The sequence below is a fragment of the Mauremys reevesii genome, linkage group 6 (genome assembly GCF_016161935.1).
Source record: "Mauremys reevesii isolate NIE-2019 linkage group 6, ASM1616193v1, whole genome shotgun sequence".
Classification (NCBI taxonomy): domain Eukaryota; kingdom Metazoa; phylum Chordata; order Testudines; family Geoemydidae; genus Mauremys; species Mauremys reevesii.
In genome coordinates this window covers 11,689,445-11,714,951 of record NC_052628.1, presented here as the reverse complement: position 1 = coordinate 11,714,951, position 25,507 = coordinate 11,689,445, and the positions used below count along the sequence as shown (strand labels likewise).

General features: G+C 43.8%; 1 protein-coding gene across 1 annotated transcript in view; it reads right to left on the bottom strand.

Annotated features, from left to right (window-relative positions):
- Positions 1–25,507, bottom strand: part of LOC120408134 (urea transporter 2-like) — a 356,426-nt gene that overhangs the window by 29,303 nt on the left and 301,616 nt on the right. The window lies entirely within an intron of this gene.

Here is a 25,507-nt window from a genome sequence, read left to right as displayed (position 1 = left end):
TATGCACATTCCCCTGGGTAACCACACTGTCCAAGTCTACGGCCACTTTAATTATTGATTTTCTTGGGAACAAAGAGGACCTGGGAAATTATAGGCCAGCCAGCCAAACTGTGACACCTGGAAAGATGCTGGAACAAATTATTAACCAATCAATTTGTAAGCACTTAGATAATAGGAATAGCCAGTGTGGATTTGTCAAGAACAAATCACACCAAACCTGCCTAATTTCTTTCTTTGACAGGGTTACTGGCTTAGTGGACGGGGGTAGGAAGGAAAGCAGTAGACATGATAAATCTTGAGTTTAGTAAGGCTTTTGGCACAGTCCCAAATGACTTTTTCATAAGAAAACTAGGGAAATGTAGTTTAGATGAAATTACTATATGGTGGGTGCACAACTGGTTGAAAGACCATATTCAAAGAGAAGCTATTAATGGTTTGCTGTGCAGCTGGGGTCTCGTATTGTTCAATATTTTCATTATGACTTGGATAATAGAGTGGAGAGTATACTTATAGAATTTTCAAATGACACCAAGCTGGGAAGAGTTGCAAGCACTTTGGAGGACAGGATTAGAATTCAAAACGACCGTGACAAATGGGAGAACTGAAATCAACAAGATGAAATTCAATAAAAGACAAGTGTGAAGTACTTCACTTGGGAAGGAAAAGTCAAAGTTGCATAACTACAAAAACGGGGACTAACTGGCTATGCCATAGTACTTCTGAAAAGGATCTTGGCGCTATAGTGGATCATAAATTGAATATAAGTTAAAAATGTGATGCAATTGCAAAAAAGGTTAATATCATTCTGGGATGTATTAACGGGAGTGCTGTAGGTAAGTCAGGGATATATCTGTCCTGCTCTACTTAGCACTGGTGAAACCTCACCTGGAGTACTGTGTCCAATTCTGGGTGCCATTCTTTAGGAAAATATCAGGCAGTAGCCATGTTAGTCTGTATCCACAAAAACAACAATGAGCCACCGGACTCCTTGTTATTCTTTAGGAAAAATATAGACAAACTGGAGAGAGTCCAATGAAGAGCAACAAAAGCGATAAAAGGTTTCGAAAATCTGACCTATAAGGAATGGTTAAAAAAACGGTGCATGTTTAATCCTGAGAAAACCAGACTGATGGGTGATCTGAGAACAGTCTTCAAATATGTTAAAGGCTCTTATAAAGAGGATGGTGATCAATTGTTCTCCAAGTCCACTGAAGGTAGGAGAAGAAGTAATAGAGTTAACCTGCAGCAAGGGAGATTTAGGGTAGCTATTAGGAAAAACTTTCTCGTTAGCTCTGCAATAGCCTTCGCAATCATTGGAGGTGTTTAAGAACAAGTTGGACAAACCTTGGTCAGGGTTGGATGGTCTAGGTTTCATTGGTCCTGCTTCAGTGCAGGGGGCTGGATTTGATGAATTTTTGAGGTCCCTTCCAGCCCTACATTTCAATGAGTCTATTTCTGTAGCCTTAGTGTTCTTCATATGCTAGTCATTCAGCATTAGATGTCAATAACTCAAACTCAGCTGCCATTTTCCAATGTTCCTCACGCAGTATCAATTGACTGTACTAATGTGTTTTTATCCTAAAAGAGCAGGTGAGATATACAGCTGGTTTCTCCCTAACAGCTTAGGCCATAGCCTGACATAGGGACAGGCCGAGCATCACACAGCCAGGTGCAGGTCAATTCTATACATCTAGACCTTCCTGATTTGTGTCTCCTTGTGAAATTCCTTTACTGCCTAAATAGTATTGTGTAGCATCTAATACTGGATAGAGAAAAAGACCATGAAATGGCCTTGTGCTTCCTGCCATTGCCACCTGGTTGTTTCTGATAGTGAAAGTGAACATAAGAACATAAGAAAGGCCGTACCGGGTCAGACCAAAGGTCCATCTAGCCCAGTATCTGTCTACCGACAGTGGCCAATGCCAGGTGCCCTGAGAGTGAGGGAAAAAAGCAACAGGCAATGATCAATCTCTCTCTCTCTCCATCCCATCCATCTCTCTGACCTAACAGAGGCTAGGGGACCATTACCATTTCCCTTACATCCCATCTCATAGCATTCATTAGCCCCCCATTAATCCATCCAGTTTAAACAAAAATTATAGTCCTAGCCCCTCTCCCCTCTCAGGTAAGGAGTTCCACAAGTTGACTGTGCGCTGCGTGAAGAAGAACTTCCTTTTATTTGTTGTTGAAGGAGTCCAATAGGAAGTCACCATGCTTTTGTCTATAGCTTTGCGGACAGAAAAGCCACTTGCTATTGTATATTATGGAGGAGATGTTATGGACAGGTGAAACAGATGTCCGAATGGGGCCCCAGCAGGCCACCATTCTGTAAGGAAGGGATGTTTTCTGCAGAGAGCCTTGATAGTAGAATAAGGAACAGCCATTTTCAGTGAAAAAGGCAGGAGATTCTCAGCCCCAACATTCCGTTCGCCCCACGACTAGCGCAGTGTGAAGAGAACTTAAAGCTGCCTGAAGGCAGAAGTTGAGGATTCCCGGCTTTGGTCTGACATCCCAAGGCCAACTGCTCCTGGCAACGTAGCAAAAGTGGCACTTCTGGGGAGGGCCTGAGCATGATGTACTCTGGCAATCCTGGCTGGGGGATGGTTCCTTGGGAGCTTTTATTTGCTTGCGCAAATGAGAGCAGCATTCAGGCCCGAGTTTAGGCTCCAGCAGTCTCAGAATGGGAGTGGCCGAAAGATGATGTAAAGCCACCTATGTCCCTCTGTGCCCGGGTGTGCTGAGCACTGCTGTGGTGCATTTGGCCTTTACACGGGCATTAGTATTGTGACACCATGGGGTACGGATAGCCCAGCAACAATGATACTAAAGAGAACGACTGGTCCTGGTTAGTCTTACTGGAGTGGAGCAAGTCTCTTGGAATTCACACTTTTTTGCTCTCTGGATAGTTCTACTGGGCAGGTGTAACTTGCCTTCAGATAGGGCCGAAATACTGTCCACATCCAAAGTCAAATCAAATATTGAAAGAGTTTTCAGCGAAAGGCCCGGTTTAAACTTGAGACAAATGAGGAGGTTTAGGATTTAATCCAGCCACAATAAGATTCCACCCTGTTGTTCCTGTGGAGACTGAAGACATGATGCAAGGTCCCTAAAATTCAGTCACCCTGGTTCTATTGAGTTGATTAGGTAAAATCTGATATATTTTCTCTCTGTTAAAGCCACTTGGAAAACCTAGAAGTCATTTCACAAAATAGGTGGCAACTTTCCTGAACTGTTACAATTATTTATTTCCAGGTGTTCAGTTACTGAATAACTGCATCAGAACTAACAGCTACAGGGGGTTTAACCTATGAATCAATTAACTCTTGCTTTTCAGAACTAACAGCTGCAAGGCACATCTATGAATCAATTAACCCTGGCTACCAGTGCTGTCGCACTTTGCTCCCCCATCCATTTGCTGCGATGCCACAACCCTTTGGGAATTCCAGAGGTTTCTGGAAAACGAACATCTTCCCATCCACCAGGACCTTAACAATGTTCCTCACCACCACCGAAGTCGTGAACTGGTGCAATTAACCTTCAGCAAAGCAACTTCTGTCCTGACGAAGCTTGGAAAGCCAAATGTAATTCACAAGAAGTCACAAATAAACACCTCGTGAAAGACCTGATGCAGAAGATCCCTGGCTTTGACCTCCCACGAAGCTCAGGAGCAACCCTAAATCATATCCACACAAGCCGTGGCAGATGCGGATACTTGCTGCACAAATGGAAAATTAAAGACTCTCCAGTGTGTGAACCCAGAACAGACCATGGAATAATGCCCGATTCACAAATACGAAGGAAGCATCACAGCAATACACTCTGCTACTCCATACGCAATTATCTGGCATAACCATCTGAATGTAAAATTATAGTTGTTGCTCTACGTTTACATCAGCCATAGGAAGAAGAACCTTGCTTTTGGTTAGATCAAGATAAATGCATTTCTTGGAATAGAGCCTGATTTAGCTCCCTTTAACGTCAATGGAGAGACTTCTGAGTTCTTTGGGAACTGGATTGATCCCATAATGCTTTGGGAAAGGGAAGCTGGAAGCTAAATATTTTTAATTGGCATACAAGTTATGTGTTTGACAAGGACTAGAATTCCTTACGACAGGCCTGATCCAAAGCCTGTCAACAGGAGTCAACAGGAGCTTTTCCGCTGGCTTTAGATCAGGCCAAGATGATTTCATTTCTCAGCCTAACAAACACAGCTAGGCACCCTGCTTTTTACTCTTAAGAAAAGCTCAGATGGGGGTGGGGGTCAATATAAGAACCCAGCTACACAGAAATGTATCTGGAGGTGCCAGGAATCACAGATTTGAGGGCTTGATCTTTCTTTTCCACCCAGATCTTTTATTTTTGCCATATAAATGAAATACAGTAAATGAACCCTGTGGTTAACGGATAAAGAGTGCTGCTTAGTGCACTGTAGCCCCATTCTTTAATGGTTAATAATTGTACTGGTTATCAATTAACATTAATTTAATGAGCTGGGGGTAATCGGGTGCTAGTCCCAGAATCAGACAACAGAATTAAAACTGACAAGTTCAATATCTTGTGGGGAACCCTGATGTGTTTAGCGAAGACACTCACATGGAGCGCAAAGCAAAGCCTTAGCTAACTTTTATTAACACAACTAGCAAAGACAAGAAAGTGCCAAACCAGATAAACAGAAGTAGTACAGTTTTTGGTATCCTTCCTTGCATATGCTCATATACTTATATACACCTACCCTTCCTTGGGGATCTGCTGGTAAGAGGCAAATGATTTGGCATGTCAAATGAGTTTGATGGTCCAGACCCCAATGCCTGAAGGTTGGTGATAGATGATGACAATGAAGAGCTGAAGGGTCAATGATGAAAAACTCACTATCGCTTACATGGTGGTCTGGCCTATTATAGAGCCTGGGGGACTATCATGAATATTCATTCAGATGCCCCACCTCCCATGCCCATATCTAACATCCTCACCCTAATAATACTGGCCTGCCTTTATCCTACAGATTAACATATTAATGCCTTTTAGCTCAATACCATATATCTCAACTATGGCTAAAGCAAGTTTGTGGTTAAACAATTTAATCCTAAAATATCTAAGCCTAGTATCAGGTCAATATTCCTGCGGTTGCCTGGCATCATTATGTATCAGCTCCCCTCTTAAACAAGCTATTCACAGTTCTCCAAAATCTAGGGTAACTGCCAGGCTATTTTAAGATGTGCTAAAGATTATAGGCCTATGCTTCACTTATTTTAATCTGTTTAAGCCAATGTTTTACAGCATTCGGGCCTGTACGTTCCTTGCATTACTGCTAAGTAAAATAAAATGCTAAGCTACCTCTATGGGCTATAGCACGGAGCAGGCCCACTGGGACTGGCGACACATTGGTTCTATTCCTTCCTCTCTTGCTGTTTCACTCTGTGATTTAGGACAAGTCTCTGAGCCTCAGTTTGCCCATATAACCCCCGTAAGGAAGATAATATATCCCCTGCCCCAAAGGGTTGTTGTGAGAATTAACTTATGATTGTAAAGCACTTTGAGATCTTTGGATGAATCATGCCATGAGACTGCAAATCATCTTTCCCATCCTGTGCAATAGGCATTAGAAGAAAAGGTTATAGGATGGTCAGGCAGCCTTGTGGGGCCTGATCCAAAGCCCACTGAAGTCAATGGACAAACTGGTGTCCATCAGTCAATGTCATCAGAGAAAGCCAGAGAATTACAAGGCAAATAACAAAAACTGATCGGAGGAACATTTGAGTAATAAACGCCCTAAGGGACACATGTGAGAGCAGTGTGACCTGCCTGGCTTGTTCTCATTTACGCCCATTTGGTGGATGCTCACTGAGGGCCAACACATTTAATGCTCAAGGAGGAAAGATGTTTGGGCGGCAGAAGCTGACTTGGAAGCTGTCAAGTGATTTGTTTCCATTTCCCTAAATCAATTTGCAAAGTCAGATCAGCTTTACAGCCCTGCAATAAACCCAATCAGGGTTTATGTGAGTTCAAGATGGTGTAATCTGTATGTTTTGGATGCACTAGGAGAAGAAGAAACATTTGCAGCCAACTTACCAGCATGTTTCTCATTTGACATATCAACAAGTTGGCTGAGGTAATGGGAGAGATAAGTGTTTAGGCTGAAAATATTTAAGAAGCTGAGAATCTGGAAATAGGAGCTAGTTTTGAAGTTCTGAAAAGGACAGTAACATAGAGCCTGAATCAAACCCCAGTGAAATCAATGGAAAGATTCATTGACTTCAACATCCATCCACCATAGTATCAAAGAAACTAACATTTATCCAGGTAGCTAAAACACCTGGCTTTTTGTCAGTTTTCAAAATCAAGTGAAACTATAATTCATAATAACAACAACTATTATTAATATTACTGGTTGAGTTGTATATATTACCTTCAGCAAGTGTTATAGACTGTAATTCTGTAAAGTGCTTTATTGATACCTACTATATACAGATTAAATGATCTAGCACAGAAATCACTACTCTTCGCGGTCACCTCTGTGTTACCCATTACGGGTCTGAATCAAAGCCCAGTGAACTCCGTAGGAGTGTATGTTAGACTAATTTTATCTGGGTCTCTCTAAGTATTTTAATGATACTTTCCTCAGTACGTAGCTTATTTCATCCTAGGATTTTGAATAATACTTTGTGCTTCTGCCGTCCATTTAAGATCTCAAAGTGCTCTACAAATAATGAATTAATCCTGAAACACCGAGACTGGTACGATCATTGCCATTTTACAGATGGGGAAACTGTGCCATGGAGCATTTAAGGGTCAAATGTGAGCACTGAACTGATCGTCAGGCACCTAAATAATGGCCTGGTATTTGGAGGTCCTGGCCTACAGCACCTTCCACTGAAGTCAGTGTGAAATTCTGGCACTCAGCGCTGAAGCCAGTTGGGAACTTTTCAACAATACGTTTTTTTCATCAGAAAATGCTGATTTGTCAAATCCAAAAGTTTTCATGGAAACGGACAGGTTTCGACAAAACTTTTGTCAGGAAAGTTGCTCAGGTCCAGGATGGAATTTCCGGTCAAAACCACAGAGTGTGCCACCCCAGAATAACCAATAGCCCTATGGGTAGGGCAATCCCTTGGCTGTGGGAGACTAAGGGAGTCCTTTCTCTGCCTGATTGAGGCCAGGGATTTGAACCTAGGTCATCCATACCCTAAGGGAGTGCCACAGTCACTAGGCTATTGACTTTCCCCAGGTTTTCTCGTGTTTGCTCTCTCGAGTTTTCAAAAGACCTCCATTTTGTTCTGCATCAGAATGGAAACAAATTTCAAACCACCAGATTTTTTTTCATGAAGCAGAGTTCTTGTTTTCTGGCCAGCTGTTGTCAGCAGCACTGAAGAGCCAGACCACTTCTTTAGATGTCTATGTGCAGATGTAGGTGCCTGCATTGTGACCCCCCATATTCGAAACTGTTGACCATAAAATCTCTGAGCTTCAATTTTTCCGTGGAAAATGGAATAATAATGCTTACCTGCCTCAAAGGCATCTTGTAAGGATTTATTAATTAGGGCTCAGTTCTGACACTCCTGCTTAGTACATTGGTGAGGGCCCTCCCAAAGCCTATGCACTGCTTAAGCCCTTAAAATAGGGTTTATGTGAGATTTAAGTAGTGTATAGAACATATGTTGAGCCCTCTGCATAGGGGAGAATTTACTGGGGCCCTGGCAGTGCAAGGACTTAAAACAGCAAGGTACTTAAGCATGTGCTTATCTTAGGCATGTGAGTGGTCCCATTCAGTTGCACTACTCTCACTACCCTCTATTCAGCATTGGTGAGGCCACACCTGGAGTATTATATCCAGTTTTGGGGGGCCCCCCCATGGAAGGGATGTGGACAAATTGGAGAGAGTCCAGTGGAGGGCAACGAAAATGATCGGGGGGTGGGGCACATGACTTACAAGGAGAGGCTGAGGGAACTGGGGTTATTTAGTCTGCAGAAGAGAAGAGTGGAGGGGGGGATTTGATAGCAGCCTTCAATTACCTGAAGGGGGGTTCCAAAGAGGATGGAACTAGGCTGTTCTCAGTGGTGGCAGATGACAGAACAAGGAGCAATGGTTTCAAGTTGCAGTGCGGGAGGTCTAGATTGTATATTAGGAAACACTATTTCACTAAGAGGGTGGTGAAGCACCGGAATGGGTTACCTAGGGAGGTGGTGGAATCTCCATCCTTAGAGGTCTTTAAGGCCCAGCTTGACAAAGCCCTGGCTGGGATGATTTAGTTGGTGTTGGTCCTGCTTTGAGCAGGGAATTGGACTAGATGACCTTTTGAGGTCTCTTCCAACCCTAATCTTCTATGATTCTGTGTTTAATGCATCTTCCTGAATCAGGGTCTGTGGGTAACTGGTGAAATTTGCCTCTGTGCAGAGAAGTTAGCACAAGGTCTATGCAACATGATGTCCCACTTAAACTCTATTTACATGGCTCAAGTGCGATTTAAGTGAGGTATCATTTCAAACGAGCTGCTGGGGTTCCCACTGTTGTGATTGGGGCTTGGGTTTCAGGTCTTTATTATGCACTCAGAATACTTGAATCATCACTTGAACTAAATGAACACTTACGGCACAGGTATATAATTGTTTTTCTTACTATCTATTACTTGATTGGGGTTAGGTAAGGTTAGTAGCAGAATTAAATTAATTTTATTTGAAAGTTATGCATTGCAAAGTAAGAGGTATAAAAGTTACATTATACATTGCAATTGTCTCCAGGGCTGGTTTTATAGATCTGATTATATTTCTATTTTAATGTTTATTTTTCTTCCTCTGTGTCATTTCCACTTTTGCATCTCAAGACTCATTACAGTTTTATTATCTTTTTATTAATAAAATCAATGGCTGCAAAGCAGAGAATTATGTTTTTGGAATAAACAAGTCTAAAAAAACATAAATATAAATTAAGGACGGTGGCTGTGAAAAGGACTTTTCTGGAGTCACTAAACCTAAACTGAAACCAATTAATAGCTGACCTTTCATTTTTATGGACCATGGCATGCGGTAAATCCATATGACTTGGCAGGTCTGAAAGGATCTGAGTGATAGCTGAGCTGCATTAAAAAAATAAATGAGTAAAATTAGTGTTCATGAAAGGGGACAGATTGACAGGCCAGGAAATGGAATCAGTCCTCATGCATCTGATCCAAAACCTATTGAAGTTAAGGAAAGTTCTTCCTTGACTTCAGTAGATTTTGGATCGGATCCTTTGTCCATAACACCAGTACAGTGTTGTTGCGGGGCTGAGTTAATCTATGTCTATAGGTGTGCTTTGAAATCTGTGCATCGAAGGCGCTATAGAAGTGCAGAGGAATATTCAGATTTGGATGTTGTTCAAATGCTTTTCATGGAGCAAGGGAAATTCTAACACAAGAAGGCAGGCAAGTGATAGTGAGCATAAAGCAAGGTGAACTGCAGAGGCAATGGCAATTTGAGGTCAGTAATTTGTAAGGAAGAGAATGTTGCATCTTAAGGTCCCTTTTAAGAACAGTCAAACCCAACAATGGAGAATTTTTTCACATAGTCATGAATCTATCAGTATTTTTTACTGCTCCTATTAGAATTAGCTTCATTGATTACTAAAGGGTGGAGGGAAGGAAGAAGAGGGGTGCTTATAAAAGGCATTCTTGCTTTTTACAGCATACATTCTTAGAGGAAGGTGATTGCCTACCCCAATTAAATACCTAGGGGAATATTTTCAAAGCACCTAAGTGACTTAGCAGCCTAAGTCCTATTTTCAAAAGTGAATTTCAGTGCCGGGCTCCTTTAGGTGCTTTTGAAAATGTTAATCCCCAGTTAATTAAGTAAGTTTGTACATGGAAAGACAGGGATTTCTTTTGGACCCCAGTAGGTATCACCAGCTAATCCCGCACAGATACGCTGGCAAGTTTTATCAGTTTATGCTACCAAGTATGAGCTTTGTTTACACTCATCACCAATAGGTCCCAATCCTGCAAGCTGTTAAGCTCCTCCTTTCACTTTAAGCATGTGAGTCATCTTGTTAACTTCATTGGCATGACAAATATGTGTAAAGTTAACGTGCGTATGTATTTGCAGGATCAGGGCTTTAACTTGCATCGCTAAAGTACAAATGCTACTAATGGGCATAACAGAAGCCAGTGCTTTTCAGCCACTGGTGGTCTTTAGTCTCTGTAAAGAAATATTTTCTTACATAGGTTCTATTTTTACTGCCCCTTAATTTCTTCCATTTGTTCTTTTACTATGGAAAATGGGTACTGAGGAAGAACTGACACTAGGCGTTCAGCCATTTGTAACTACTGTTTTTATTATTCTTATTCTTTACACTATATTTTGTGCCTGGATGCTCCAATCAAAGATCAGGGCCCCAGGGTGCTAGGCTCTCTCCAAGTAAGACAGCCCCAGTGGGCCTACATTTAGTCAGTTTATGAAAGGACACAACGAGTCCATGAAATGGACAAAAAGAGGCTGAGAGGGAATTGAGAAGACTGCAGTAAAGGAGCATGTTCTGACACAGTCAGCGGGAACCTCCGCTTGCCATTCGACTAGCCATTGTCACACGGCAGAGGTGTGACTCGGAATAGCTCCTCAAGTCTTAGGTAACTTCTACTTCCTAGCCCTCCTTCCTCTTCCTTCTGGATCCAATTGCTTTCTAGGCTTAGTGGGTCAATTTATCCTGGGTGCAAGGCCGGCTCCAGGCACCAGCTACAGAAGCAGGGGCTTGGGGCGGCCAATGCTAAGGGGCGGCAATTCGGTGGTGGGTCCCTCAGTCCCTCTCGGAGAGAAGGCCCCGCCGCTGAATTGCCACCTAAGAGTGGAGCGGCGTGATCGCGCTGGCGCAGCTTTCCACCCCCCCCCCCGCTTGGGGTGGCCGAAAACCTGGAGCCGGCCCTGCCTGGGTGATGAAATGCTACTGTCCCAAGTGGACGCTAGCCAGGGATAAGTTTAGCCCAATGTTCTAATAGTCACAAAAACGTTAAACTAGACAATGGTTAGGCCACTGGTGTGCTGTGATGGCTGTCTAGCACGCTGAACAGTCGTGTCTCACTGTTTCTTTGTACTCCACTGTTTGGCTCCATCTGCTGTGTTTTGTCTCATAAGGTCTTTGGGGCCGGGGCTGTCTTATTTGTTCTGCGTTTGTACAGAGTTTAACGCAATTCGGTCCCGGTGCATGACAAGGCCTCCTAGGCACGACGGTAATACAAATCCTCCTTCTCCTCCTCGCCATTGAACGTATAGAGCAATCCTTGCTCCTGCCAATAGCGCTTTCAGAACAATACAGAAATTCTAATTAATTCCGGATGAATCATCAGTGTTGTTGTTATTACTTTTTTGCCACTTGGGATTTGCCGTGGGACTGGGGAACTCTACTCGACCTGACCACTGCTTTTATTAAAATGTATATATTATCAATATGAAAATGGGATTTTTCTGAAACCACTAGCAATGTGCAAGTGTATCCCTACTGCCCTGTTGCAGCGCCCTAATACAGACTAGGCAGAGGGCGATTCAGAATAGATTGTCATGGCATTTTTTGTGGAAACACTCTTACCCCGCCAAATACCCCGGGGAGCTTTGCCTCAGTAAAAGCTGAGAGAATTTGGGCTCTGGCCCACGGTACCTAGGACACAGCACTGCACTGAGTTGAACTGGTAGGCACTATGTTCCATTTTGATATTTCATTCTCCTTGGGGAGGAAGGGAGAAGGCAAGATCAGCCTACAAGAGATGTGATAAAAAAAACCAACCCACTCTTACAACATTAGCATGTGCCCAGGTGTTGAGTTGGGGGCAGTAAGTAACTCCGGATACTGGTAGCAAGGAGTTCTGGAGCCTTTCACTACTTGCTCAAATCAAGGTGAAATCGTTAGTGGCCAGAAATCATCATTGTTATTATAGTTTGTACGACCATCGTGTCTAGGAGCCTGGACCAGGACTTCGCTATGCTAGGTGCTGTACAAACACGGAAGAAAAAGGTTTGTGCCCCCGTGAGTTTACAATCGAAGTATAATAATCAAATAATAAAATGTGGCTCTTACATAGCACTTAAGAGGTCAGCGTTATTACCACCATTTTACAGATAGGGAAAGTGAGGCACAGAGAGGTGAAGAGACATGTGCAAGGTCACCCAACAGGCCAATGGCAGAGCCAGGAACAGATTCTCAATATTCTGAGTCTTTCCACTAGCCTACACTGCCTCTCAGACAAGAGACACCAGGTGGATGTAGATAAATGGGGGAGTATAAAGAAACAATGAGTCAGTCTGGTGGCTGTTCAGTGGCCAGTATGAAGTGAAATGGCGTCTTAGACCAGCTCGAAGCAGACACATGTCCACAGCAGAAAACTATTAGCCCCATAACTGGCATTAGCTGACCCCTGTAGTCAACTGTGGAAAGAGACGATCAATTTATCGCGTCTAGTCTAGATGTGATAAATCGACTCCTGAGTCCTCTCTCGTCGACTCCTGTACTCCAACGCCGCGAAAGGCATAAGCAGAGTCGACAGGGAAGTGGCAGCAGTCGACTCACTGCAGTGAAGACACCACTGTAAATCAATCTAAGAATGTCGACTTCAGTTACATTATTTACATAGCTGAAGTTGCGTAACTTAGATCAATTCCCCCCTCCCAGTGTAGACCAGGGCTGGGAGTCAGTGCATGGTTTGAAGAGAGGCTTGTTATGGTCAGAATGGTAGGCTAGGTGGTTGATTGCAGCTACATTCTGGACACACTGAACAAATGGGTTGAGAGGAACAAGAATTGTGAATTCTGGGAGGCCAGAACCATATAATGAAAAGTGGGTAGAGGCAGCACATGGAGGGCGAACAATAAAAGCTATTTGCACAGGACACATGAAACATCCCCAGAGCATCTCCTGAAAGTTTTCCTTTGAGCACAAACCTCTGCCACACGGAAAGCAATACATTGGAATAACCATGTGCATACTGTAGCTGCCACTCCGTATATCAAATTAGTAAAGCCTAATAAATCCCCCATTATTTTGTTGCACTATAGAGAATACAGGTGTCTTTATGCATAACATTTTCACATAACCCAGCAGGAGTTACACTTTAAGCCTAAATGGCATGCACTTCGTTATCTAATTTTTGCACGTTAATCCTCTCAAGATGTCTGTTAACGTAAACCTCATTAATTAATGTTCCTTTGACATCTGGCAGCGTACGACGCACTGTTTTTATAAAATCAAGACTGCAGCTTAGTCTTATTACCATGAATCATAACATCAGTGATACTTTGTGGGCCTTAAAAGAATTTCACTTAACCCACGACAACGGTGTCCAGCAAAGCAGAGATACACCACCACTCTACCATTCTTCTTGCATTTTCTTTAAGGCCAGATTATCCTAATATGGATATTCAGGCAGATGGAAAGAGTTTTCTTTCAACCATGCACATCCCATGGAAAGAGTGAGGGACATTTGCACCCTTGGGCTTAAGGGAGAAAAAAACTCAGCTAATGGATCATCATGAAAATAGGTCCTTCATCTCAATTGAAAAGGGCCCCTGACCTTAGTTTGTGGCTATGGGGTAATCTGCACCTCTAGCCCCAACTCAAACACCAGGTCTAGAATGTTTCCAGGTTCAACAGATCAATCAACAAAGTAAACATTAAAAAGGAAAAGAAAAAGAAAAAGAAAAGAAGTGAATCCACATTCCTCTACACGTCTTAATTTTGGACTGGAAGTAGAAGGCACCAAAATACCACAGTAAAGGCTGCTCTCGCATTGTCTCCATTGTGACACATCTGGAATCAACTAGTACCTGAGATCTGGAGACAGATCCTGAAATTTCAAGCCTGGTTTCCAGACGAAAGAGTATTGGGGCTAGATCCACATAGGCATTTAGGCACCTAACTGCCATTTTAAGCACCTAAATCCAAAATGTAGACCTTGAACCCCTCCCCTGCCCTCAGCTGCTGCCTAACCCTGTTGGTGCCTAAAATTTCTGCTGCTAAAGTACCCTAGGTGTCTTAATTTCTACTTGAGGGAATACACAAAGCTGCCTCAGTCTTGACACCCGGCACCTCGTTCACACCTAAGCCATGTTGGGATCCTCAGACAAGGCGAGGGAATGACTCTCTTGCCTGTGGGGTCTGATCTGGTAGGTGTGCTCTGAAAATGCCTACTGGATCAGTCTCTGGAGCAGGGACTGGAAGCTGGGTCTCCCAGGAGAGTGCTCTAACCACTGGGCTATAGAGTCACTCCCACGCTGGTCTAATGAATATTTAAATGTGTCATACAAAGAGGAGCAGCTTCAACAGGAGGGACTGAGAGCAACCACCCTGACTCCCTCTAACCCAGCGGTTAGTGCACTTTCCAGGAAAATAGGAATGCTGGGTTCAAGTCCCCACATCAGGCAGAGTAGGGATCTGAACCTTGGTCCCCGCCATCCTAGGTGAGTGCTCTGGCTACAAAGCATAAGAACATCACCACCCTTTCTGCTTTTAGAGGGGAAAAGACTGATGTAGCTTAGGTGCAAGATACATGGCACGCTTTAAGGTGAACAGATGCCCAGACAATTTATGGGACAACTACTCAAAACTGTGGCAAGACGAGTTCTTCTGTACAGATCAGAGAGATGGGTGACCGAGGAGAGGCACTTGAGAGGCTGTTGAAATGAGATGTTTGAAGGCCACAAGAGGGGTGACATCACTGGACCACACGTGGAACGATGTCATCAGGAGTGAGACCAAGGTCTGCGACGTCTTCACAAACAAGGTCAGCTCCCAGACTGTTGCACTGGGCTTCACAGCATGGGGAGGAGATGGTATGGGCGTGTATGATGGATAGAGGAAGGGAATCCTGTTAGGCAGGCACTTGAGACCAGAGCTCAAGGGAGAAGAATAAGGAAACCACCAACCAAACGAAGGATAGACTGTGTAAGGGAGGACAGAGTGGATATAGAGCAAGGAGTAATGGTCTCGAGCTGCAGTGGGGGAGGTCTAGGTTGGATATTAGGAAAAGCTTTTTTCACTAGGAGGGTGGTGAAGCACTGGAATGGGTTCCCTAGGGAGGTGGTGGAATCTCCTTCCTTAGAGGTTTTTAAGGTCAGGCTTGACAATGCCCTGGCTGGGATGATTTAGTTGGGGTTGGTCCTGCTTTGAGCAGGGGTTGGACTAGATGACCTCCTGAGGTCCCTTCCAACCGTGAGATTCTATGATTTTATGAAGCGTTGGATTGGCAAACTAGGAAAAAACTGATCCGGCAACCTGACCCCAGTTACTGGATAAAGGGGAAGACGCTTAGAAGTACAACATATTTTTATAGGAGGGCTCTGTCTGGCTTACGCAGAGGTAAAGAAAACCTCACACAAAGGCAGCAGTGGTACAATGAGCAAGAGTCCATTTTATTAACCTGGTTACAACTTTCACTCAGTTGGGTGCCCAGACACATGGGTAAACAAGGCCAGACTAGTCTTACTGAAATACATACTTCTCTCACCCTGCCATGCATTATACATTGTGGTCTGTGCACGTGAGAGGCTGTAGTTGCCTGTGTCTCAGGGACAATTTTAACAACAAAATGATTCACCTCAGGGGACTTCTCTCACTTTTCCATTAAAAAAAAACCCAACCCAAATCCAAACAAGTGATGTTTTTATGATGTGAATTATAGTCCAATAGGAAATGAACTCAGAATATCAAACTGCTTTCAGTTGGGTAGTTTCCTAGGAAAGGGATTTTTCCCCCTGCCTGGGAAGGGGCAGTCAAAGGCAGGCAGCTAGAATGCCACATTCCCAAAGGTCAAAGGCTAACTTTCATTCACCGAAACGTCAGAGCCCTTTTTGGATTTTAATTGCACAGAGTTAATGTTTATGGCCAAGTGACGCAAAGGGTACAATGGACTCAGGCAGAACTATGCCCAGAAAATTCAGCTCAGGTTCTTCTGTGGTTCAGAAAGGACGACAAGTTTAAAAGTGGAGAAAAATAGGGCTTTCAGAAACTCCTGACATGTCTGTTGGTTTGTTGTTTATAGATATACGCATTAGATATACAAGCGAGCCAGATACATTCCATCCTCATGGACAGTTCAATGGAAAGTTAGCTTGAAAATACAGTATATCATATTTCATGAATTTAATAGGGTTTTCATGATTTTACAAAGTGCTTCAACCAGACACTCACAGCTGGAGGCTGCACAGCAGGAGACCTAAAACACTGCATCTGTGTTTTTCAACTCTTGCCAGAATCCATTGAATTTGATCCGGAATGACTATGCATCTTTGGAATGTACATTCACTTTTCTCTTCCTTATCCAAATAAAAAAAAAAAGGGAGGGGGGAAGCAAAGAGTCCGATGAGAATTCCATATGGAAACACTAAACGAGCATTATAAGGGATTTCCTATAAACAAAATTATGGTCACAAATTTTGGACTCCAACCGCATTTAAAACAAAGGGCCCTTTTGTGTTTCTTTTAAAATATATGAATACGCACACACGCACACACACACATATCTATATAATCATTTGAGGTTCATTTGCAGTCTCTCTCGCTCTCTCTCTTTTTTAAAGATTGCAGAATTCCTAACAAGAGCAAACTTTAATCGCCCTGTGCACTAAATCCCCTGAAAATAAATAACCAGGACAACTTCAAAAGCCCATAATTAGAAGCACATGTGCGGTGTTACAAATTTCTGGCTGAGGCGGCTAGGTTGTAATTTAATGTTATGATCTGCCATAAATATTACCCATAATGAGCAGACTTCATGTTACACTTCTGTACGTCAGATAACGGCAATATTTTTTGTCTGCTTTTGTTCAATTATCAAAGTTTAAGCGAACTTAAAAAAAAAATAATAACCAGGTCTCCAACCAAGGAGATGACTGTTCTTTGCACCCCTTACTCTAAAACAAATAGTGATTTGATTTTATTTTTTACAGTTTAAAATGTGATAAATAGATAGTAGGAGGTGATGGGAGCAGGGAAATGAGCACCAAAGCTTGGGAAAATGGTTGTTTGAATGAGTTTCCTGTAACAGCTTCCTGGGAGGAGTTCTGTATTTTCCAGAGCATCCTTACAGCTCACTCCCATCAGGGAATCTGGATAATTTCTTTCCCTATGTTATAGCTGGTCTATGGCCCGTTTTCAATTACGCCGGAGAAACTGAAGTTGCGGGGATGGAATTTTGCATGTCACCCTAAGAAACGTTTTTGATGTTGCTTCCAAGTCCCAGAGGGGTGAAGAGCCAGGCAGTACATGTATAGCTGTAAAGATTATGCTTTGGTTTTCTAGATGCGCGTGATAAGATACAGAAATAACTTGGGCCATGGAACGAGTCCACAGTCTCATAACTTATGCAAAAGAAGTTGTGTTGTTTTGGACTTGAACCAAATGGAAAGGCCACCTGGAATTCCCACTCTATGCCATGGGACCACCGGTTTTTGGTGGCAGTACTAACCATCACCTGGTCTGTGTGTCCCCTGAATCACAGTACTAGTTACAAGTCTTTCTTAACTCAGATACAGCCTCAGAGGAACAGGTAGGTGCCATGCTGTCTTGTCTGAGATCTGTGTCCTAGACAGAAAATACTTAATGGTCTCAGTTAATATCTGCCCATGTATAACAGTCAGGCTTCCTATATTTTTCATACTCAAAGAACAACCGTTTATCCAAAGACTTTTATGTTACAGCCAGGAAAACTATGTCTGTGTGAGTGTGTCCTCTGTACAGGTTGCAGCAACACAACCACAACAAAACATGGCTACTGTAGCTCCACATTGGTAGAGTTGTTCGAATTTAAAGGTGTTAAACAAAGGCATAACAATTTCAAGCTACACACAGCACAAGATCCAACTTACATTAGCTCAAACTAACAGTGGGCCAAATTCATCCCTTGTGCTAACTTCACTCACTCCAGCAGAGTTATACCCAGGGATGGATTTAATCTTGTTTTCCTTGGAAGGAACAGCAGAGCAAACAGAAAACATGGGACTGTAAACATTCCAAGACTGCCAGATTATCTCTGGAAAGGCTCTGCAAGGTACTCTCTAAACCTCAGAGACATAGGAAAGAAGATAAAGGCGCCCATCGGTTCCCATGATGGATAAGCTGCTCCCTTTCTGACTATACTGGATTTCTTTTATTAAGGCTCTGGAATGATGTTTTTTCACTTCCGGTTTCTGGAACCAAACTATGGGGAGATGGGCTGTTGTCAAGGCATTTCCAGCCAGAAGCGAGGGAAATGCCCAGTCTCCTTAAATTTCCAGCATAATTTTGCAGATGCTCAGGATGTTCAGATAATGTCTGGAGCACCACTGAACTTTTGAGTGCTTCTCTGAGTCTAACCGGGGGTCATATTTTTGCTGCACATTGATCATGGGTAAACAGTTAAAGGTGCACAATCAGGTCGTTCAGGTCACATATTAAACTGATCACAAACACTGTATATCTTTTGAGAAATGCCCTTTAGATTCTAAATACCTGGTTTTATAATAATACTTAGCACTTCACTAGGACCTTCCAGCCAAAGTGCTTTAAACACAATGACTTAAGTCTCTGAATAAAACCAGAGCGCCAGCCATACCCGGCTGAAAATTCGGCCCTCGGTGACTTTCCCCACCATGTAGAAGAATCTGTAGCAGAGCCAGAATTAACACAGTTCTTCCAACTCCCAGATCTGGGCATATGTTTAAGACTGTTCTTAGAGCACTGGACTGGGACTCGGGAGATCAGGGACCTATTATGCTAGGTACTGTACAAACACATTCTAAAGAGAAAAGGCAGACTGAGGATGGGAGGGGAAGCAGAGGTGAACTGACTTGCCCAAGGTCAGAGAACAGGTCAGTGGCAGAGCCAGGAACTGAAATTAGTGCCGTGACTCACTGTCTAGTGCACCATTGGCCCATACTGACTCTCTGCCCACTTGTATACCCTCTGCTGGTTCTTCGGCAGGAAACCTGACTTACCAAAAGAAGTGGAGATGTTGGGCTGAATTTTTCTAAACACTTCTTTTAACCAGCAGTTACTCTGTACTGCAAATGCACGGCTGTGACCCAACTTTGGTGCACCAGGAACACCCTTACAGCATACATACCTGAAAAGGAATGTGGCTCAGTGAAGCCAGGAGGCTAAGCGGGCCACCTGGAATGCTGTTACACATACGGTAACAATTCTGCAGCCACCTACGTTGTGCGGGTGTCAACATGCCACAAACCTGAGAACTCGGAACGTCGCCGCAGGGACAGGGAAATGTTATTAACAGAGATCCCAGCAGCGAGTTAGGCCTTTTACAGCTATGTAATTAGATAAGTCTTAACCACAAAGATCTTACAAACTAAGCAGACAAAAAAACAAAGGTCAGGGAAGGAAAGCAACTATAAAGAGACCAAAGTAATGCTTGATGCTCGTCTTGTAGGGCCCTCACTCTTTATAGCCTTTTTCGTGCCATCTTTCCCTGGTGATTCTGTCATATCTTCCCTCCAACCCTCACCCCCTTCTGTCAGTTCATCTGTGAGGTGTTTTCAATCCGCACCCATTACCTACTCACCTAGTCTGTCTTATCCTTCTCCTTAACCTATGTGGCCAACTTCCCAGTCGCTTCCACTGATGTCAGTGGACTTTGGAACAGGCTCCAAACCTGGAATTGTTGACTCTTTTGGGAGTAATGGAGTGCCCCCTGTGTAGCTCCCTGGCAGCTACTAGGCCAAATATAATTCACAACCTCCTGCTCCAAAAGCACAGGCTTCTACTGCTTCATCTAAAGAAGACTCTCTATTAGAAGTTAGCAGTATAGGGCCTATGACATACAGACTAGAAGTTCTGATCCCATCTGGTAGAGGTTAGACATACAATACTGTAATAGTAACTGGCTGGTGTGTAAGGGAAATGGGATATTGACTTACTGTTAAACATTTAAGTATTTGTTTGACAGAGGATGGAGGCAGTCCCTGCCCAGAAAAGTTTATAATCTAAGACAGAATAGGCAGAGTTCACTGGAAATACCACAACAGGAATTTAACATGTCAGTGGGATGCATTTTTATATATCACAAGATATATATATATATATCTCCAGTTCTTGTGGCTATCAGGGGTCAGGTGACATGGGCAAGGATGAGGAGAGGGTGGTGGCAAATTGACGTGGGCTTGCAAGAGCTAGGAGCTGGTGTGGAAAAAGGTTGGGCAAGAGGGTGAGGGCAGAAATGAAATGTCCCATTTCTTTTGGGGCAAAATTCTAAACTCACGTGCTGTGTGGCTCTGTCCAGGACGTTCTGCATTAGCTCCACTTGTGGGAGTCTAACTTATGTCAATGGAAGTTCCACACACTGAACATTAGAAGAAACAAATAAAAAAAAGTGTCCTTGCTTATCTTGGTAAATCTCTTGCAGAGCAGAGCAGAGCATTTTGACTTTCTTGTACCCAACAGGCAATCGTTCCAAGGTATGGTGAGTCAGCAATGTCCACTGTGAGGTGATCTAGATCTCAGCTAGGGCAGGCTGGATAAGCTTAACGTGTTCCTCTGGTGAACTGAATCACTTTGTGAAAAGGAGCCTTAGTAGTCTATGTAAATAAGGATGCTCATGTCATGGTTTGCTTAGTCTGCTAATCAAAACATGTAGCTCTGAGCACTTCCCATTTACCAAGCTTATGAAAATCAAGCTTCATTATTGCTGCCTGATACATTATCAAATGCAGCCTTATAATGGACAAAATGTTCCCGGTTTGGAACGAGTGCAATTTATGAGTCTAAATTATTGTGTAGAAAGAAGGAAAAGTGCAGCTGGATATTCATTAGATGCGTTCAATTTAATGTATTGAAAACAGTAAAGAATATGTTTTAATTAATAAGCCGAGTGCACGTGGCATGGAATCCATAAAGAGAGTGCATGGAGCACTGTAGAGTATTTATTGGTATGTGAAATAGCAAGGGAGTTTAGTCTGCATTCAGGCACCATACAAAGTTTGCTCCATTCAAATAGCTGTGCTTTATAGGGAGTGTTCAACTGATTCCACGCTCTGTGTTTTAGACACCTTGGGTGAAAGACGACTCTGGGCTTTTGGTGCCTTAATATTTGGACACTCAACTTTGAGACCCATCAAAGGAGCTTAATTTTCAGGAGGTTGGTGTTCAGCTGTTTCTGAAAACCAGGCCCCCTTAAAATCGTCTCTAGTTGGACAACCAAAAATTACTAGTCATTTGTGGCAGCCATACAAAGGAGATGTTTGGTTGGAAAGAGTGACAAGGAAAAGGCAGAATATAAATAGCCTTAGAGGGGTTTGAGACTACCTTAAAGATTAAAGGGAAAGCACTGTTAAATTCCCCAATGACTGAGTCTTAAAAGACACATAGAAGATGCCTCCAGAGTGATCCAAGGCTCATGTACTCCACAGCAGAGGTTCTCAAACTGTGGTCCGCGAGCTCCATTCAAGTGGTCTGCGGACAGTTCCCTCCAAGGTGCACACCTGGGCGGCTGCACACAAGAGAATGAAGGGCCACCCACCTAATTAGTGGAGCCGCGCAGGCGTGGCTCCACTAATTAGATGCCTGGACCCTGGAGAAGACGCACATGTAAGGTGAGGTGGTGGCCTTGGGGGGGAATTGTGGGTAGATGAGAGAGGGCAGTGGGGTGAGAAGAGGGGTGGGGGAATTTGGGATGTGCAGGGCTGCGGCAGCCAGAGAAAGAGGCGACTTTCCCCAGCTCCAGTGCTGCGGTTGCAGGGTAGAGACCCCTCTCCTTCCCAGCCCCAGCTTGGGGGCTACTGCAGTGGGGGGAAGGGAGAGAGGGCACATCCATCGCATTAGAAAGATAAGACTACTGATATTAAAATATGAGTTGTGTGCTTTTATTTATAAAACAAAAAACGTTTATTATTATTAAAGTTTTCTTTATATAGCGCTTTTATCCAAACCGCTTTACAATAGTTAGCTATCGGTACAAACAACATTTGGAAAGATCATTAAGTGGTCCGCCGAGACCCTCCGCAGTTTTCAAGTGGTTGGTGAAATGAAAAGTTTGAGAACCACTGCTGCACAGAGCCTACGCCAGCATAGCTGTGCTGGCAGAGCCCCCTAGTGGTGACACAGCAGAAACAGCCAGAAAGAGTTCTGCAAGCATAGCTTCATCACTTCCCAAGCTACCTTAGCTAAGCCACCAGACGCAATCTTCTGGCTGCATAGTTGCATCTACAACGTGATTAGCTGAGCTAGCTCTGATGGCAAAACGTAGCAGTGTAGACTAAGCCTACGGCTCTGTCTACGCTGCACCGTAGTGTGGACCACAGGGGTGTGAATTGCAGAGCACACCAGAGTTGCAAGTGAGAGTGCCTCCATGTGGATGCTCCCGGAGCAAACTAAAAAGTATCTCATTTGCGTTAATGTAGTCCAGTTTGAAAGAAGACTATGTTAACAAGAATTAGCAACTGTTCAGCTTGCACCAGCAGTGTCCACATGGAACAGTTGGAGTGCAACACTTCAGTGCGCTCTGCATTTCACCCCCTCATAGTCCACATTGCAAGGCAGTGTAGACAAGCCCTTACGCTATGTAAGAGGCAGTTGGAAAGCATTATAACAGAAATCTGGTAGCACGCACTACCGTTAAGTTGCCCCTGGGAATGTTACTTCCATTATAATCCCCCTGTTCTCATGTGCGCTTCACTTTTTTTGACAGAATTTTTTTGGGGGGTTGAAATTTGCCACAATTGGTCTCAGCCAGGAAAGGAATCATTCTGGAAAGTTTAAACAAAATCTGCTTTTGCATTACGGAAGAGTGAATAAAAATTATTTTCTCAGTGTAAGACAGTTTTAACATGGTATTTTTTTTTAAAGCTCACAAAAGCTAACTTAAAAGCTGCTGCTAATTATAATTTGAAATAATCAGGCTGGTTACTTTTCTCTTTTGTCATTTCAAGAAGAAAGTGTTAAAACCAGAGTTGCGGTACCATACTAATTACACTTTAGTAGTGCATACAGTCTCCAATCAGAACATCATTGTACTTAGGGTGACCAGATAGCAAGTGTGAAAAATCGGGACGGGGGTGGGGGGTAATAGGAGCCTATATAAGAAAAAGCCCCAAATATCAGGACTGTCCCTATAAAAATCGGGACATCTGGTCACCCTAATTGTACTATGCATTGTGCAAATGAGAAGAATCAACTGTTCCTGCCCTAGAAAGCTCACAATCTAGGTGTGAAATGTGGGGTTACTCTTTAATAAACACTGAATCTGGCTCGGTCACTACTGTGGCGAGTGCACTGTAATGGGGCCAATATTTCACCGAAAGGACTGACTTGATAGCAGAGCCTATCCTCCGCAGGGAAGAGAGAGGAGGCCCTTTCTAATACTTGTCAGGCAGCTTACACTTAAGCATCATTAAAAAACAGTTTCAAAGTGAGTAGCCTTAATGGTGCTAGCCCACCTTCCTTGGGGAGCACAGAACCCACTGATTAATTTGTAATGGAAGAGGTGCCGGGGCTCAAGCAATTTTTTTACTTTCATAACTGATGCAGCAAGCCCAGAGGTGCCGGGGCTCTGAACTGCCAGGCCCAGAGGTGCCGGGGCTCTGAACTGCCAGGCCCAGAGGTGCCGGGGCTCTGAACTGCCAGGCCCAGAGGTGCTGGGGCTCTGAACTGCCAGGCCCAGAGGTGCCGGGGCTCAGCCCTGGCACAAATTAAGCACTGACAGAAACCGGTCTGAACGAAGTGGGTCTGATTGAGAGAACTGCAACACACGCAAGGTCACTCTTCATTGCAGAGTTAAGACGGTTCATTGGCACCCAGATTCGGGCACCCAGGTTACCCTAGCCCAGGTGTGAGTGGCCGCACTCGAGTTACTGTGCCCTCAGTGCTGCTGCACTCACCCGTTGGTGTTGCTAGGATGTCTGTGAGCAAACCCCATGGCTCTTTGTGCTGCAGTAAGCTGAGCCGCTCTATCATTCTTTCCCAATGGGGGAGAACTTATCTTTCCTGCTGGGCACACAGGGGCAATCGTGGGAAGGCACTGGAGGACTATCAACACTCCAGTGGTGTGGCTGGCGGTGGATGGATGCACACAAGGAGACCAGAAAGGGGACACAGGTGCATCTAGCCCTCTTACTGGGACACTAGGATAAAGACCAGGCACAACAGATTTTGTCACAGAGAAATAGAAGTGCTTGCATAAGTGACAGTGAAGAGAGATGTATGCAGTGTTGTTGTAGCTGTGCTGATCCCAGGATATTAGAGAGACAAGGTGGGTGAGGTAGTATCTTTTATTGGACCAACTTCCATTGATGAGAGAGACGAGCTTTCCAGCTGCATAGAGCTCTGATTCAGGTCTGGGAAACAAGACAAATCCTAAAGAAGAGCTCTGTGTCAGCTCGAAAGCGTCTCTCTCTCTCACCAAGAGAAGTTGGTCCAATACAAGATATTACCTCATCCACCTTGTCTCAGTGAAGATACAGACCTTTGCATAAATAAGTAGTTTCCAGTAGCCACCAGCTCATAAGCGTTAAAACACTTGCTTTCTTACATGCAAAGCAATCGTTTGTACTAATGTCGGGAACTACAGCACTAATTGCATCATTAGGTTGGTATCATAGCTCAGATCTACATAGAAAGTGGTTAACATACAAAATACTCTCTTCAGACAGACTTCAGTGCACAACTTTCACGTAGTAAATAAGCACCCCGACTTTCGCAATAAGCCAAAAATCAAGCTAACCCCATTTCAAAACAAGGCCAACACAAACCAATCCCTAAAAACCCCAACACTCTATGTGACTAGATCCCCTCAGCCTGCAGTCTGGGACTGTGGTGGGCCCACTGTGCACCCCTGACTCTCTCCCACCCTTGCCCCTGCTTGCCGGGAGCCGATCAAAAAAAAAAAAGAAGCAACAAGCGACAAGCCAAAAACTAGCCAACAAACAACTCACAAGCCAATTAAGCCAAAAACAAGCCCAATTTCTGCATTTTTTCCGCGGGTTTGGCATGTCTGCTTCAGTGCATGCAGAAACAGGCTGTTTATGGAAATACCTGTGATCCTGCCCAACTTATAACATATGTAGCAGGGAGTCTCCTCTATGTATCTTATAAAAGCAGCAAAGAGTCCTGTGGCACCTTATAGACTAACAGACATTTTGGAGAATGAGCTTTCGTCATCGGATGCATGTAGTGGAAATTTCCAGGGGCAGGTGTATATATGCAAGCAAGAAGCAGGCTAGAGATAATGAGGTTAGTTCAATCAGGGAGGATGAGGCCCTCTTCTAGCAGCTGAGGTGTGAAAACCAAGGGAGGAGAAACTGGTTCTGTAGTTGGCAAGCCATTCACAGTCTTTGTTTAATCTTGAGCTGATGGTGTCAAATTTGCAGATGAACTGAAGCTCAGCAGTTTCTCTTTGAAGTCTGGTCCTGAAGTTTTTTTGCTGCATGATGAACCGGTGATGGTGTGGCTGATCTGGTTAGGACCTGTGATGGTGTCGCTGGTGTAGATATGTGAGCAGAGTTGGCATCGAGGTTTGTTGCATGGATTGGTTCCTGAGTTAGTGTTACTATGGTGCAGTGTGCAGTTACTATTCTC